Consider the following 16,630-nt stretch of genomic DNA (forward strand, 5'->3'; position numbering starts at 1 on the left):
CAGGCTGACAGACACTGGATCCCCTTTGAATGACACCTAAATTTTAGCCAGTTGTTAAAATCGATCATTTTGTCTTTGTACTGTGGCATCATTCTAGGTGAGGGTAAGATGCTGATCAAGGTCAGGGTCATACCAGCCTGGGCTACATGATCAAAGAGCTCCTCTATGTCTCTTTTCATGTAGTCCAGGGAGGTACGTCTCAGGTCATTCACACCAGCATGTACAATGACTGAGTCATATTTGTATTTGCTTTGGAGTGACCTGAGTGCTTGCGTTATGTGGCGGATCCTAGCACCCAACAGGCAGCTCACCGTGACGTTCTCTTTATTCAGCCTGGTGAGTGGGGACATCAGTGTGTCTGACAATAGAGTCACCTATTACAAGAGTATCAGGTGTGTTATTCAGCCTTAAGGGCTGTGGCTGCTTGGCACACTGACTTTGTGGGCTATGTGTTGTGCGTGTTTTGTTTTGAGGTAGCGTTTGCTGGGATGTCTGCTTTGGAGGTCTCTGTTGCTTAGGTAGATTTTTATTTAGAGCCTCCGAGTATGTTTTTGTGTATTTATGTGTTTGGTTCGCTGATGTGGTGGGACTATGTGATACTGGAATTGTGTTGTGTGAGGTTACCTTCTCCTCCTGACTGGTTACACCAGTTTTGAGATGAGAGAGCTCAGCCTCCAGTTTGGCTAAATAGTTGCATCTCTCACATATATTTGAACCTGTTTGGAGGAGGAGAGGCTTGTCCGTGTACATGAGACAGTTGTAACATTGCCTCAAAATTCCCAGATTCACCAGCTGGACTGGAGAGGAAATCATTGACTGACCTTTGGACATGCTAGAGTAATATAGGGAAACTGAATTTAAGATAGACCAATAGAGGACAGGGTAATCGTAGAGAGTATAAGAGTAAGTAGTGCTTATGGTTTAATAGTGCTAACTTGTAGTTTTTCCCCGTGCACATGCACGCACACAGGCTTAGACAGCCTTACACAGGTTTACACGGGCGCACACACGCACACACAGGCTTAGACGGATTTACAGGCATGCATACGCGTGCACACAGTGTAAGCTTCTTTGCAAGAAACTTTGGTGATATCCACAGCGTACACCTTCGGTTTCTGAGTTTCAGTTAAGAGAACTGTAGACATGCCTCTTCCAGTCCTGAGTCACTTACAGCAAACACATGCCACTCTGCTCCAATAAGCTTACAGTCTTTGATACGTACCCCCTCATGATGTCACCTATTTTCTACTCTGTTACTCCCCTAATCCTACTCTTACATTCTAGGGAGATGGTTCACATGGCAGGGAAAATTGGGATTCACTATCCTTATCCTCATTTGCATTGGATTGCCTAGTAATGCTTGGTTATATCTCTCAGACTGAGCTTCCCCCCTTAGTAACCACTACTCAGTAGCCATGTTGTCTTCAGCCTGCCATTCACCTGCATGGCAGATGAATATTTTAATAAAATGCCTATTTTTGGCTTTTATTTATTCTTTTCTCGTTTTTAGAGTGCCGCACATTTGCGCGGCACTGCGCTACCCATAAACATCGGAGATCGTGGAAAAAAATATATATATATTTTATTATTTTGCAACAGATAAAAATGCCAATGGACTTATATTTGGCCATTGGCATGCTTCCTCAACTGGATGCATCCTTTATTTGGAGCTGTCATAGCTCTGTTTTGCTATTTGCAGAATGGTACTCCGTTACCAATGGAGTACATTTCTGTAAATAACACTACTCTTACTCGGACAGGTTAGTGTTTCCTGGATTGCATATTTACCTCATTTGCATAGCGTTCAGCAGCAAATGAGGTAATTTGTATAACATAACACTGTCTGTGCAAGGGTAGTTTTAGGAGCTCTCATGCATGCCCCTGCCGGCTGTTCCTGGATTGCTCGGCAGACATATTGGCTGTCTGGAGTCTTACTCTACTCTTAGACTCCGTGCAAGCCTTCGTGAATCCGGCCTGGTATGTTTGCCTTTTTTTACCTCAGCAGTACACTATTATGCAGATGCTATTAAGTTTCCAGTAGCACTATGTTACTAAGAGCATGTGTTTTTTTATTACTTCGTTATTATCCATTGCTATAAAAAATGTCACTGCTCTAATTGAGACCCCCCCCCAATTAGGCTTCTCTAAATAGGGGCTGTCACTGTTCTGCATTTGTAATGATATGCATCCCATTTTTGTTTGTTTAATTCAGCAGTATGTGGTTAAACATTGTTCATTGCAAGCATTTTAAAATCCAGCTTGCTTTATGTCACTTGACCACTCCAGTAATGCTATTCTTCTAACAGTATGTGTGTGTGTGTGTGTGTGTGTGTGTGTGTGTGTGTGTGTGTGTGTGTGTGTGTGTGTGTATTTGTTTGTGTGTGTGTGTGTGTGTGTGTGTGTGTGTGTGTGTGTGTGTGTGTGTGTGTGTGTGTGTGTGTGTGTTTGTGTGTGTGTTGTGTGTGTGTGCTGCAACAGTGTACACAATGCCCAATGCTGTAGCTCCAGGTGGGATCCCCCCTCGATATCACAGCTCCAGCCAGAGAAGTACAGTTTGATTACTTCGGAATAGCACTTGTTAATGAAAGGGCTTGCATTGGGGTAGGGTGTGGTAGGTGCAGGGATTGGAGCTAAGTTGGGGCCAGGGAGGGGGTGTGGGAAAAAAATGAGTATTTTGGCCATAGGCACAAACTCCCTTCCTATAATTCTGGTAAGAATTATTTTTGAAAGAGGTAATAACTGGTGCAGAGGCAGAAGCTCCATCTACCCCCACCTCTTTTAGAGCCTGTGATTTGAAATACAGATTATGTATTATTCATTGCCAAAACATTTAGAATCCAGACACAATGGATGATAAGTAAGTTATGAGCCAACTCTCTGACTGCTACCCAGATAATATGAGCTCATTTAGTGACCTGAGCACTGGAGAGCCAGCCAGGGGGGATGGGAATGAGCAGATGATGTCAGATTGCCCATCCTTGTGGAGAGAATTCTTTCCATTGAGATACCATAGGCACATGCAGGAAGTTGACTGTAGCAGAAAGCAAAGAATGAATCTGAAAAAATATGCCCACTAAGTAACACCGACATGATAGCTGGAAAGATACACTCATACTTGGAACAACACAAGTGTTGAGCCTGGCATTGTGGGAGATGTCAGCCTTTAAAGATGGTGCAGAGGATTAGGCTTACAAAAATTATACCTACCCCCTTATGAATGATTCAAATAGTGATGTATTATGTAAAATATCTCTGTATGTACAATATTTCTCTATATGTGTAGTGTTGTAGTCCTGTGCACTGATTGTAACAAGTAATTTATCTGTGTGTATGTATGGAGCTTATCTCCCCGGGCCTCCGCTGAAAATGGGCATATATTCAGTCAGACTATCCTGGTCAACAAATGCAAAATAAAATAAATAAAATGTATTTATTTTTATTTTATTTTATTTTAGATTTGTTAACCGGGAAAGTCCGACTGGATACATGTCCATTTTCAGCGGAGGCCCGGGGAGAAAAGCTGTACAAAAGGATGATGGTCAATATTCATTGTTACATTAAAATATGTAACTTCTTAAAGTTTCAATAGGAGGTTATATATATAAATCGTTACATTGAAGTTTAAGATCATTGTAGGTTTATAGTATTACATATGTACAGCAATAGTAGTATTACATATTTACAGCAATAATAGTAAAGCATTTGAGTGTACAGAATGGCAAGATACAATGATAGATGACATGAGTGATTTGTTGTGTCTTTCAGCTTTTCCCGGTTAGGGGTCACCACAGTGGAACACCGGTCCGCTAATGATTGGTAGTTGATTTTTACGTGCCGAGTTACCAGCCCTGATGCACAACCTTCAAAGAAGGTACGCCCATTCATGCATGTCTCCACGCAGAACACGCTCTAACTGAGAATCGAACCGGACAGCGTCTTACTGTGAGGCGACAACGCTACAGCAGCACCACCACTGCGGATAGATGACATGAGTGACTACCCGGAGAAAAACAAGGTGGTTAGTGAGAAAAAGATGTTTAGTTAAGAGGAGAGTTCCTGGAAATTGGATGTAGAAGGGTTGAATACATATTTGTATAAAAGCTAGGATGATAGGATACACCAGGAGAGGTACAGACAAGGGATTTAGAAGTTAGTGTAGGGAGTTAGAAACACAGCATTCTAAAGATGTGTATAGGAAGTTAGGTAGGATTTAGTGACTGTTGTTCTGAAGGTTATAGAGAAGTAGTTATAATTAGGGTGGGTTTAGGTAGAAGGTTTATTCTAATTGTATCATTTGCCTTCAAGAATTACATGTAAGTCGAGTTAGCCTGGATCTAGACATGGGCATAGCCAATGCTTGTTTAGGTGACTCTTTAGGGATGTTTTGAATTGGGGTAAGGAGGCTATAGTGGTAAGATCTGGGAGAAGTGCGTTCCATTTCTTACCAGCTGAGTTGGAGAGAAGTGATTCTCCAGCTGAGTTGTTGGCTTTGGCAGATTGAACTTGCATCTTGTTAGATGAGCGGAGAGATGGAAGGTTGCAGTAAGGGGGTGATAATATTTGCCAGAATGGGTGTACTGTTAGGTTGATAGAGGGTATTATGAATAACTATGAGTTGGTTGTACTGAAGTTGGTTGGGTAGCTCTAGCCAGTCCAATGTTTGAAGATTTTGACAGTAATGGGTTCTGTATGCTGTGGCTGTGGCGAATCTAGCTATATTGTTATAACAGCTAGCTAATTTGTTTAAGTTAGCTTTCTTTAGGTTTAGGAAAATGGGAGAGGCATAGAGAAGGGTTGAGAGAAGGTGTGTTCTAGCAATGGCTGTTCTGGCTTGTGGGGTTAAAAATGGTTTAATCCTATATAGGGAGCTTAGTTTTTTGTTAACTGTTTTGATGGTTTTTGTCGATACGAGTGTCAAATGTAAGGTTATTATCTATTATTACACCAAGAGGTTTTGTAGATGGATCAGGAGAGATTATGGTGCCATTATTAGATGAGATTGTAATGTTCAGTGATGAGGTTTTTTTGGGTAGGGGAGAGAAGTAGTAGTTTGGTTTTGTTGGGATTCAATAGGAGATGGCAATTATTGAACCAGATCTCTACTTTGTTGAATGTGCTCTGGGATAGGGATTGTAGGTCTGAGGAGGTGGTGCAGAACAGATTAGGGTAGAGTCATCTGCATACTGAATGCAGGTTGCTTCAGGGATGACTTTGGGTAGGTCATTAATGAATATTGAGAAAAGGAGGGGGCCTAATATGGACCCTTGGGGGACACCAAGGGTGATTGGTAGTAGGGGGATAGATTGTCTTTTCATAATACTGCTTGTTGTCTTCCCTGAAAGTAAGATTGGAACCACTTGATTACAAGGTTGTTAAGGTTGAATGATTTGAGTGTGTCTAGGAGTAGGTGGTGATTGACCATATTGAATGCTTTGGATAGGTCGAGAAAGAGGGCAGAGGAGAGTTTGTTGTGATTATGGTTCTGATTTATTGTGTGAGAGAAAGAGAGAAGTGCTGTTGTGATACTATGGGCAGGTCTGAATCCGTGCTGGGATGGGGCTAGGAGATTGTTTTGGATAAGGTGAGTTAGAATTTGTTTATGTATAGATTTTTCCATTATTTTGGCTAAGGGAGATAGAATGGCTATAGGCCTATAGTTTGAGAGTTCCGTGGAGTTACCCCCTTAGTGAAGTGGTAAAATGTGGGAGATTTTCCAGATGGAGGGGACATAGGATTCATGGAGAATATGGTTGATTAAGATGGAGACAGGGTATGATATTTAGTTTGCGGCCTTTTGTAGAAATTCAGCAGGGAGTAAGTTTGCTGCTAGTGTGGTGGGTTTGAGTTCTTGAGTAGGGATTTAATATAGTCTGTGGGGATTGGATCATATTTGAATGGGGGTACATTATCAGGTGGGGCTGAGGTGATGTTTGCTGAGTTGGGAAGTAGGTTTTTAGCTAGGGATTGCACTGTTTCTGTAAAGAAAGTATTGGAGGCCTCTGCTATACTTTTAGGGGGTAGATGCAATGTAGATGAAGGGGTGGGGGTAGTGGATTTACCTGGATGGAGCAGTTTATTGAGACCTGAGCAGAATTTTTGTGGCTGGTTTTGGTGCTTTTTCTGTAGGTTGAAATAGTAGGTTTGTTTATCTAGCTTAATTGATTTTTTAGCTTTGTTTCTCAATTGTTTGTACCTAATATGATCTTGACTGGATTTGGTGGATTTGCAGGAGGTCCATACTGTGTCCCTAGCAGTTGGCTTTTGTTTAGTACCTTTGGTTAGCCGTGGAGCTATTTTGGTTTTGGTTCTGATCTTTCTTATGGGAGCATGCTTGTCTAAGATGACTAGGAAGTTAGTACTAAAGTGTGAGACTGCTTCGTCTAGGGGAAGTAGCTTTAGGTTGGACCAATTGCAAGTTTTAAGTTCGGTCTGGAAATTGGTGAGGTTAAAGTTTTTTGTGTTTCTAATGGTTTTAAGGGTGATTTGCTGAGGCATGTCATTCCTTTTTCTTATTATATATGTTAGGAAGTGATCACTCGTTCTCAGGTAGGGTGCCTGATGTATATAACTGAGGTTTGTTGTCTCTAAGTATACAATCTAGGGTGCTTTCTTTATTGTTGGGTTTATTGATTCTGGTGGGGGAGTTTATAATTTGGGAGAAGCCATTTAAGTTAATGTGGGTGGTAGGGGTTTTTGATGAACAGGTTTTCCAATCAATATTGAAGTGTCCTAGAATAATAGTTTCTTGGGGGTGTGTAGTGGATAGCCATTGGACGGTACTTTCTAAGGTCACTATATTGTCGCCTGGGGGCATGTAGATACATGCTATGTTGATAGTTTTGTGTTTGTTAAGCTGGACCTTTATTAAGAGTGTTTCTGAGGTGCTAGTTATTAGGCTTTGTGGGATGGTGGTGGTGGACACCTGTAAAGTTGATTTATACATAATGGCTACTCCACCACCTTTCCTACCCTGCCGGTCAAGTCTTAAAATATTGTAGGTGGGGGGTATTATCTCATTGTCAGAGGTGGTGGGTTTGAGCCAGGTTTTGGTAAGACATAATAGTTCAGGGGAGTGCATGTCTATAAGGGCATGTATATAGTGAATCTTATTATTCATGCTTCTGATGTTTAGGTGACAGATTAGTAGTGAATTAGGGGCATTATATGTGCTCCGTAGATTGGTGACAGTAATATTTGTGGAGCGTGTGGTTTCTGGTAGGGTTGGGCCTGGGTTTGGGTGGATGTCGCCATCTGCTATGAGGGTTGGTTTAGACTTCCTTACTAGTTTATGGATGTTTATTTGGAGTAGGTCATAGTATTTAGTCCTAGTTTTTGTGTAGGTGGCTCTAAGGGAATAAAGAGGTGTTGGGGAAGTACAGTTGGAGTAAAGGTATGGTTGAAATGGTGTGGGATAATGGGGGTGGAAGTTAGCAGTAGTACAGGATGTGGGGTATTGAGGGATAGGTAGGTAGTAGTATTCATAGGAGGTGAGGAGATAAAGAGTGATAAGTGGTGGTATGATGTACAAGATCAGTCTAGGTTTTGGATATGTGGTGGGAGTTAGTGGAGACTTTGTGGGGTACATGCTGTAGGTATTTGGGAGTGTGTGTGGGAGGATGCAAAAGAGTGAAGTATGGTGGAGTTGTGGGTGGGGAGTGTGGGTTGGGTGTACAGTTAGCGTGTGTTAGGTTGGTTAGTTGTGATGTGTAGGGGTGGGGTTTAGGAGGAGGTGTGATTTGATAAGTATAAATCTAGTGGCACTGTGGGCGGGTGGGAATTGGGGGCAGGGTAGTGAGTGAGCCCACAGGGCAAACAGAGCAGGTAGAGCCAAGGAAGGTGAGTTATAGCACCGGTTGGGATGGGAACAATCAGCTGTGCAGGTGGTAGGGCTAGTAGGCCACCAGGCACAAAGGGAGAATAGCTTAAGAGGACTGGAGGTGGGGAATCAGATAAATTAGAGGGGGAGAGAGGTAGTAGATAAAGAGTACAGTACAGTGGATGGGTAAATAGGAGCTGAAAAGAGGTGGATTCAGGCCACCATCTAGTGGTCAAACCTTGTAACTACAGGAGGTTCCTTACAGAGCTCGAGGCTGGAGAGCCTATGAACTACGGACATATGGTGGACCTGGAAAGGGTATAGAGAGCTAAGTAAATGGGTATAGCGAGAGGGAATGGTGGCTGCCGCAAAGTCAGAAATACAGTGAGTTCTATCTGCCTAGTCAGGTTATGGGAAGAGCGTTTAGGTTTAGCACAACTCAGGAGTATACAGACATACTTTAGTTAGGTTTCCCATGAGGCCCTTGGCAGAATACAGTTGGTTTCTTCACCACTTCCAGTAGGATTAAAAGGTAGAGTGAACGTAGGGCAGGGCAGTTTAGTTAGGTTTCCCTTGAGGCAGTAGTAGTTATTCCTTCATGGATAGGTTGATCAGGCCCTTGGCAGAATACAGTGGGTTTCTTCACCACTTCCAGCAGAATTAAAAGGTAGAGTGAACGTAGGGCAGGGCAGTTTAGTTAGGTTTCCCTTGAGGCAGTAGTAGTTTTTCCTTCAGGGATAGGTTGATCAGGCCCTTGGCAGAATACAGTTGGTTTCTTCACCACTTCCAGCAGGATTAAAAGGTAGAGTGAACGTAGGGCAGGACAGGGCAGTTTAGTTAGGTTTCCCTTGAGGCAGTAGTAGTTATTCCTTCAGGGATAGGTTGATCAGGCCCTTGGCAGAATACAGTTGGTTTCTTCACCACTTCCAGCAGAATTAAAAGGTAGAGTGAACGTAGGGCAGGGCAGTTTAGTTAGGTTTCCCTTGAGGCAGTAGTAGTTATTCCTTCAGGGATAGGTTGATCAGGCCCTTGGCAGAATACAGTTGGTTTCTTCACCACTTCCAGCAGAATTAAAAGGTAGAGTGAACGTAGAGCAGGGCAGTTTAGTTAGGTTTCCCTTGAGGCAGTAGTAGTTATTCCTTCAGGGATAGGTTGATCAGGCCCTTGGCAGAATACAGTTGGTTTCTTTACCACTTCCAGCAGGATTAAAAGGTAGAGTGAACGAAGGGCAGGGCAGTTTAGTTAGGTTTCTCTTGAGGCAGTAGTAGTTATTCCTTCAGGGATAGGTTGATCAGGCCTTGGCAGAATACAGTTGGTTTCTTCACCACTTCCAGCAGAATTAAAAGGTAGAGTGAACGTAGGGCAGGGCAGTTTAGTTAGGTTTCCCTTGAGGCAGTAGTAGTTATTCCTTCAGGGATAGGTTGATCAGGCCCCTGGCAGAATACAGTTGGTTTCTTCACCACTTCCAGCAGGATTAAAAGGTAGAGTGAACGAAGGGCAGGGCAGTTTAGTTAGGTTTCCCTTGAGGCAGTAGTAGTTATTCCTTCAGGGATAGGATGATCAGGCCCCTGGCAGAATACAGTTGGTTTCTTCACCACTTCTAGCAGGATTAAAAGGTAGAGTGAACATAGGACAGGGCAGTAGGTGGAAGAGACTCAGAGCAGGAGCTTGCAGCAGCCGAGTGTGAGAGTAGTGATGTAATAAATAGTAACTTGTTAATCACGTGTAATTCCACCCCAGCCTGGAGACATTTATAGCTCACCTTTAAATATGGTTGGCCTTGGCCTCTGAGGGTGAGGGCAGATGTTCAGATCACTGGAATGAGTGTTGGCTAGGCACAGAAAAGCAGAGTAGATTGGTGGGGGGATACTAGCAATGCTGGAAGTGAACTCCCTTCATGGCCGCCTGATAACAAGCAATTTAAGCTGAATCACTCAACAAGAGACCAATGAGAGTGGAATCCACTGCCCATAGTCATAAAGGGGGAGAAGTTTCAGACAGAAAGAAAGAAAGTATAAGTGAGTCAAGACACATTGTGCTATCAGATCAGCTAAGACCCCATTATCTGATATACCAAAAGCCTACCCCCCAACAGCATGCTCAATAATCAGATCTGTAAAACTCAAGATGCAGGGGTCTCTGCCACTGTCTCTAGGAAATGTAGCGAACTGCCTCCCACCTTATTACCTACTACTGCAAAGGTTTGTCCATTGTAGGTCACCCATACGTTTAAAGAATTGCAGAAATAATGTGGCTTGGTGTTCTAGGCTTCATTTATTTTAAACCTACCCCAACATTATCTTGTGCTGATGGGTGGAAGGCCTTCAGCCATTACTTGTCTGCTTTTCTTTTCTGTTTTGATTTAATTTATTTATAATCCTTAGCTGACCTCCCACCCCCCACAAAAAGTCTGTTCTTAGGCCATGCTCAGTCATTGCTGTCCTCCCTTTCCCATCATTGCCTCCTCACTTCATCATCTCCATGTGAGTCACTACAGAGAAGCGCCTTGGTGTACCCCTGTGTGCAGAAACTTCCTCTAGGGAACATGGCAGGCTTTGGATGACATTGACATTTTGAGGAAGAGGAGACAGCTGCCTCTCTTGAAGACCATATACTGCAACCCCACTTGTAGATGGGATAAAATACTTACCCTCTTTCCTTATTTTCTTCCAGATGCCTTGGACTCGAGCAATACCATAAAGCTCATGATCTTCATTTGTACTACAGATGTTGTTGCTGTGCTCAGCCTCCACTGGGAGCAACTATAAGAGCAGCTTAAGCCCTGTCCGTCTCCCAAGGAGGAGTCATCATATGGACTTGAACCTATCCCCCATCCCACTTATCTGTGAACCCTTACTTCAGCCTGTCAGTTGATGAACTCCAGAATGTTCATGCATGAGCGTAGAATGATGACACACAAAAACACTGCTGCAGTTTAAAAGTTATCTACTTTTATGGGCAGTCTGGATCCAGACAGTGCTGTCCTAAGGCACTGCACATTATCACGTGTGACTCATTCAGGTTCATAAGAGAATACTAGACTAACTGCCCTAAAGGGCAATTTTAAGCTTATCCAATAATCGTAGATTAGAATCAAGCCCTGTCTCTTGTGCTTATGAAGTGAACACTTTAACCATTATGCCGGCCACCAACTTACTAGAATGATAAGTGTTGTTGTTTCACCTTGCTGTGTTACATTTTAACAATTGAGATGACTGAGAATACTCTGCTGGGTGCACCTGGCCATTCAACATTACATATGGTCATAAAGATGCTTTGCTCACGGTGTCCCTGTATGCAGCATTTTAAGATATCTTTCTGAAACTCATGCTTGACATTTTATGACGTTCCACTTCACATGATCATTTGGAGGAAACAAGCGTCCCACATACTTCCCAAGCTGTGTCCATCTGGGATTCTGATCTATTAATGCCATTTCCTCATTAGTTCTTTAAAATTCCTGCCTAGCATTATCCTGTCAGGTGGCACAGTGGTCAGTGCTGTTGCATCTGAGTTCCAGGATTTAAATCTGGCTTCTGTTTAGAGCCTTAGTAAAGTCTACATGTACTTTTCATATCCTTGTTGTTTTTTTCTATATACTCAGGTTCAGTTCATTACTCAAAGAGAATACTTTGGTTGAAAGGTTGCATAAAAATAAACTGATCATAAGTTTATAATATGTGACATCAAGTCTTCTCTGAAAAGCAGCTTCTGTCTTATTGGGACTAACCTAAAATGACAATAAATAAAATGAAATAAATGACATTGTCAGTGTCAGTGGTCAGTGTCAGTAGTGCAACAGGTAGCAAGCACTCTTGCCTGTGGTACAGAAGGTTGTGAGTTCTATTCCTACCCCAGGTAGTTGGACTGCTACCAGTGCAGCATGGGAAGGGAGATGCTGTACTCCTATCTGTTTTGTCTTCAGGTGAGCTGCTAAACCAAGGTCCGGGGGAAGGGTGCTGCACTCATGAGTGTTTTGCCTTCAGATGAGATGCTAAACCAAGATCCCATCAGCTTGGTGGTAGCTCAAGTGGATGTAAAAGATCCCATAGGACCTAGTGAAACAAGTGGAGGAAATTCCCTGTTGCTCTGAAGAAATTTCCCTTTGTAGTATAAGTGTCACCTCTAGTATGCCACGGTGGTATGGCGGTAGCGTTGTTACCTCACAGCAAGAGGTTCTCCTGTTCAATTCTTGGCTTGGCTTGGGAGTGCCTTCTGTGTGGAGTCTGCATGTCCTCCCCGCAGTTGGGTAGCATTCAAAAGACATGCATGCGTAAATGGGCATGCCTTCGTTGAAGGTTGGGCGTCGAGCTGGCACCTTGGCATTTCGTAAAAATTTAATGCCAGTCATTAGCAGACGTTCTGCTATGGTGACCCCTTACTGGGAAAAAGCCGAAAGACAAACGACAAGTATAAGTATCACCTGTGATTTCCTCTAAAAGAGGTCACAATCTTATTGGGACCAACCCAGTCAACAAAGAATAAATAAATATCTATTAAATATCACATCAGATAGTTGCTTTCTTCCCTACATAAATTTTGTCTCACGTATGTGGACCTCACTTTGTATATATATAGCTGCCCTTTCCTGCTCATCACATTCTGCTGTCTACTTTACTGTATTGTATAGCACTTTGGCAATATGCTACTCGGATATTATTTATTTCTCCGAGGATTAATTTCTTAAAGTGTCTTCATTTGGGGCCAGTTGATAGAGTGAAGCTCTCCCTGTTTTGTTTCCTTGGTAGAATGAAGGTCTCCCTGTTTTGTTTCCTTGGTAGAATGAAGCTTTTCCTGTTTTGTTTCCTTGGTAGAATGAAGGTCTCCCTGTTTTGTTTCCTTGGTAGAATGAAGCTTTTCCTGTTTTGTTTCCTTGGGGTTGTCCCACCAAACCCTACTCAAGGAGAAGACCTTTGCACCTCCCACTGCTATAACAAACAGTATGAAATTATTTCAAATTCTGTTTTGGCAACTATTTCTGAATGAACAGTCTTTGAGGAATCTGTCCTTGAACAATTAAACTGAGACCACCATGAACAGACAAATGTATTTGTCCTATACATGCAATTGTGCATTACAATTCATATATTCTATTCTCTTGCTGTTCTTTTGTTATGTTTACCCCTACTTAGGTCTCCATTTTTATTTCATTTTGACCGATTGGTTTTAGTTTGCTTTTCTGCTTTGTGAGCTAATGAATACAGTCAGCATTTTTTCACAGTCATTCACCAAATCCAGTATGTATTACATGGCTCATCATATGTTATTACGTGAAAGAATGAATGAGGGTTTGCGGTACACCCCAATCAAACATCAAATGCAAAGTCACAGAAAACACTCAGGATGTTTTCTAGAAGCCAGATTACCTTTAAGGTGGCTAGTTGTAATGCTACACTTAGTATGGTACTAAGAAACGCTCTGAAAACACTGCCCACTGAAATTGTAAACATGACTCTTTTTCGAGAATATAAGCAAGAATCACAGTAAGAAATTTGACATTTGTGAGCTGTGTTACTAAGATTCTTAAAAAAATAACATTGTAAGTACAGATGCCTTTCATGGCTACAGCCCTACAAAAGTAACCAACACACACACACACACACACACACACACACACACACACACACACACACACACACACACACACACACAAAGAATAATAACCACATCATCTGAAAGGGCAAGAACATGGTAGTAAAAATTCTTAACACTGTTCAGATTTATGGTACTTCACACTTTGGTATTCACAGAACAAGCTTAAGGCTTCACAGTGCCATCTGAATTTAAACATTTCATCTCTGTTTGTCTGGCGCTCTCTTCTTGGTTAAGATAGTGAGTGTTTCTTTTAACCATTGTAAAACTTAACTGCAATTACAGAATCCTAAGTGATTTAATTGACTGACTTGGTAACAGTAGCAATGCAGTCACTTATACCTGTAAACTGTGGGTGTGTATTACACCTGTATAAACACTTACAGCAAGCACTGGCAATCAGTGTGTTACCCTCAGTTTCACCCCTTCTTACATCTAAGACAGCAAAAGCAGAAGGGCTTTTCTTGATCTCATGACCTCATGAACCAGATGAAAAGAAATATGTGAGCAGCACCCTTTTTTTCTATTTACTTCCTTGATCTTGATAACAACAAAGCTGGTGTTCCATCAGATTTTTCTGCTCTGCAGTGTCATTATAATTACTGGGAAATGTCACAAAAATCGTTAGTTCTATTACTTTTAAACTGTACTTTGTATTCAAGCAAAAGCAATTCAGATGTTTTTACAGTAAATTGTTTGTTGCAGTGCTTTATTAATTCCATGACAGGGAGTTCAAAAATGACAGAATTTGTAGGACGAAAGCTTTGCTGTAAACTATTTAGGGAAATTTGTTTTTATTCAGGAAAGTAATCAGCACCATCCCTCCCCCTCAAGAGATTCAGACAAATGGTTCAGAGCTAGGGATTTGTATTTTCTGACAGATGCTTTTGATGAAGGCGAAGTGTCATGAAGATGGAGAGTGAAAACATCAAGGCCCCCACTGAGCAAGTGATTGACAGGGACAGCCGTGTAGTGAGTTTAAGCACACCAGGTCTTTATTTTCCCATTAGATACATGCTGCTACCCTCCTCACCGTCACCCTGAGGCCAAGTAGCAATAAACTGAAGGGAGAGGGCCTGAGGTAAATCTGGGAGGTTGCATTTATGACTCAGTGATTCTGTGAAGTGTTGCGGAATCACAGTCATTTCTTAACATTCCCAGAAGTAGAAACTTTTCCTTAGCAAATACCACGTCATTCAGACTAGTGCAATATACTACATTTAATCAGTCGCTGAAGCCAAAAAAGAACAAACGTTGTTGTGGTAGATGCTATGAGATTATTATACTTTGCATGAGTGAAAACAATTACATTCACTAAAGTGAGACCATCGGTACATTACTTTGTGCCTTTTATAAGAGCATATTTACATAATGCATGAAACATAGCCACCCCCACACCGAAGAATTTCAATTACCAATATGGTCTCCTTTCATACAGGTTATCTATGTCTTAATTCAGTCTTTGTGCACCTGATCTGAAAAAGGAAACATTAAAACCACGAATGGGGCAAAACATTTTACTTCCTGATTTCTAATAAGAAGCACAACCAGAGGAAGACAACTAGGTAGTACGATAACACGAGCCACTGTTATAGTATGTTTTTTGTTAAGTTAGAATACATTTTCTTGGGTGTAAAACAAGAGGGATAGACTGTACATTTCTCCTTTAAATGGATGTAAACATGAGGTAAGAAATATCTTCTTCCGCATTTTTTTGGTTTTGTTTGACATATTAACACATATTTTTATTACTTATTTCTGTAAACTACCATACGGGATTTTGTTTGCATATTATATGCTGCATGGTTGGACACTAGCCTGGTTGTTTTACCTAAGACTGTCTAATTGAAGTCCATTTGCTCAAGTCTGATACCTTGAATGGGCTTCTGAAGAGAAATTTCTTAGAAGAGGGACAGCCACCCCCCCCCCCCAAACACACACACTCTCTGTGCATGAGGTGCAAACTCTTTAACTAATATAGTTACCTCCAAGGTCAACAAGTCTATAAAACTTCTTTAATGAAGTCTGTTTGAGGTAATATCTCAGGCTGCGTTCTACACGAACTACAGAATGAACTGGCACCCTACCTAAGTACCATGTTCAATCATAGCCTCATCTCAGGCTTTGTACCCACTGAATGGTGCACCGTGACGGTTATCCCACTCCACAAAGGGGAGCCACTACGGTCTCCGGGAACTACCGCCCCATTAGCCTGATGAGCCTGGTCTGCAAGGCCATGGAATGTATCATTGTGGAACTCATAAACAAAGACATTGGTAATCTCCAAACTCTGGACCCAACCCAGTTTGGATTTGTAAAAGGCAGATCATGTCTCCTAAACCTGCTTGACTTCTTTGAAGCAGTCACCAAAGCCATAGATGAGGGTAAAATGGTTCACACAGCTTATCTAGATCTCGCCAAGGCTTTCGACACCATCCCCCACTCTGGAATTATAGATAAGCTCACTAAACTAGGTATAAATCCTTATGTCACAAGATGGGTTGCCAACTGGCTCACGGACAGAACCCACACTCAGAAAGTAGCGAATTCCAAATCCGGCATCAAACCAGTGACAAGTGGAGTACCACAGGGTTCAGTCCTGGGTCCTCTCCTGTTTGGTATCTACTTCTTTGAAGTGCAGGCCAGCACAGAAGGTCTTTGGCTAACAAGGTTTGCAGATGACTGCAAACTAGGAGCCATAATCAAAACTCCTAACGATGTGGACAAACTACAAAAGGGCCTCACTGAGACAGATACCTGGTGTCAAAGCCATGGCCTGAAGCTCAATGCCAAAAAGTGTATTGTCATCCCCTTTGGTAAAAACTCTGTACCCATGAACTACCACATAGCTGGTAGTCTACTTAATGCTGAAAATGTGATAAGAGACCTTGGGACACAGGTGGACAGTAGTCTCTCCTTTAATCACATCGCCACAGTGGTCAGGAAATCCTTCTATGTGGCTCATCTCATCACAAAAGGATTGTCATCCAGAAAAAAAGAGGTCATTGTTCCTCTCTACTCATCACTCATTAGACCCATTATAGAGTACAACGCCCCTTTTGGTATGTACCTCACAAGACATCTACAACAACTGGAAAGACCACAGAAATACCTCACAAAGAGGATTACTGGCCTCAAACAGATGCCCTATGCAGACCGTCTGAAAAAACTACAGCTTTACTCCATCGCATATCGCCTACTCAGGGGCAATCTCTGCCTAAC

The sequence above is a fragment of the Protopterus annectens genome, chromosome 13.part0, assembly GCF_019279795.1.
Source record: "Protopterus annectens isolate FY-2018-M chromosome 13.part0, PAN1.0, whole genome shotgun sequence".
NCBI lineage: Eukaryota > Metazoa > Chordata > Ceratodontiformes > Protopteridae > Protopterus > Protopterus annectens.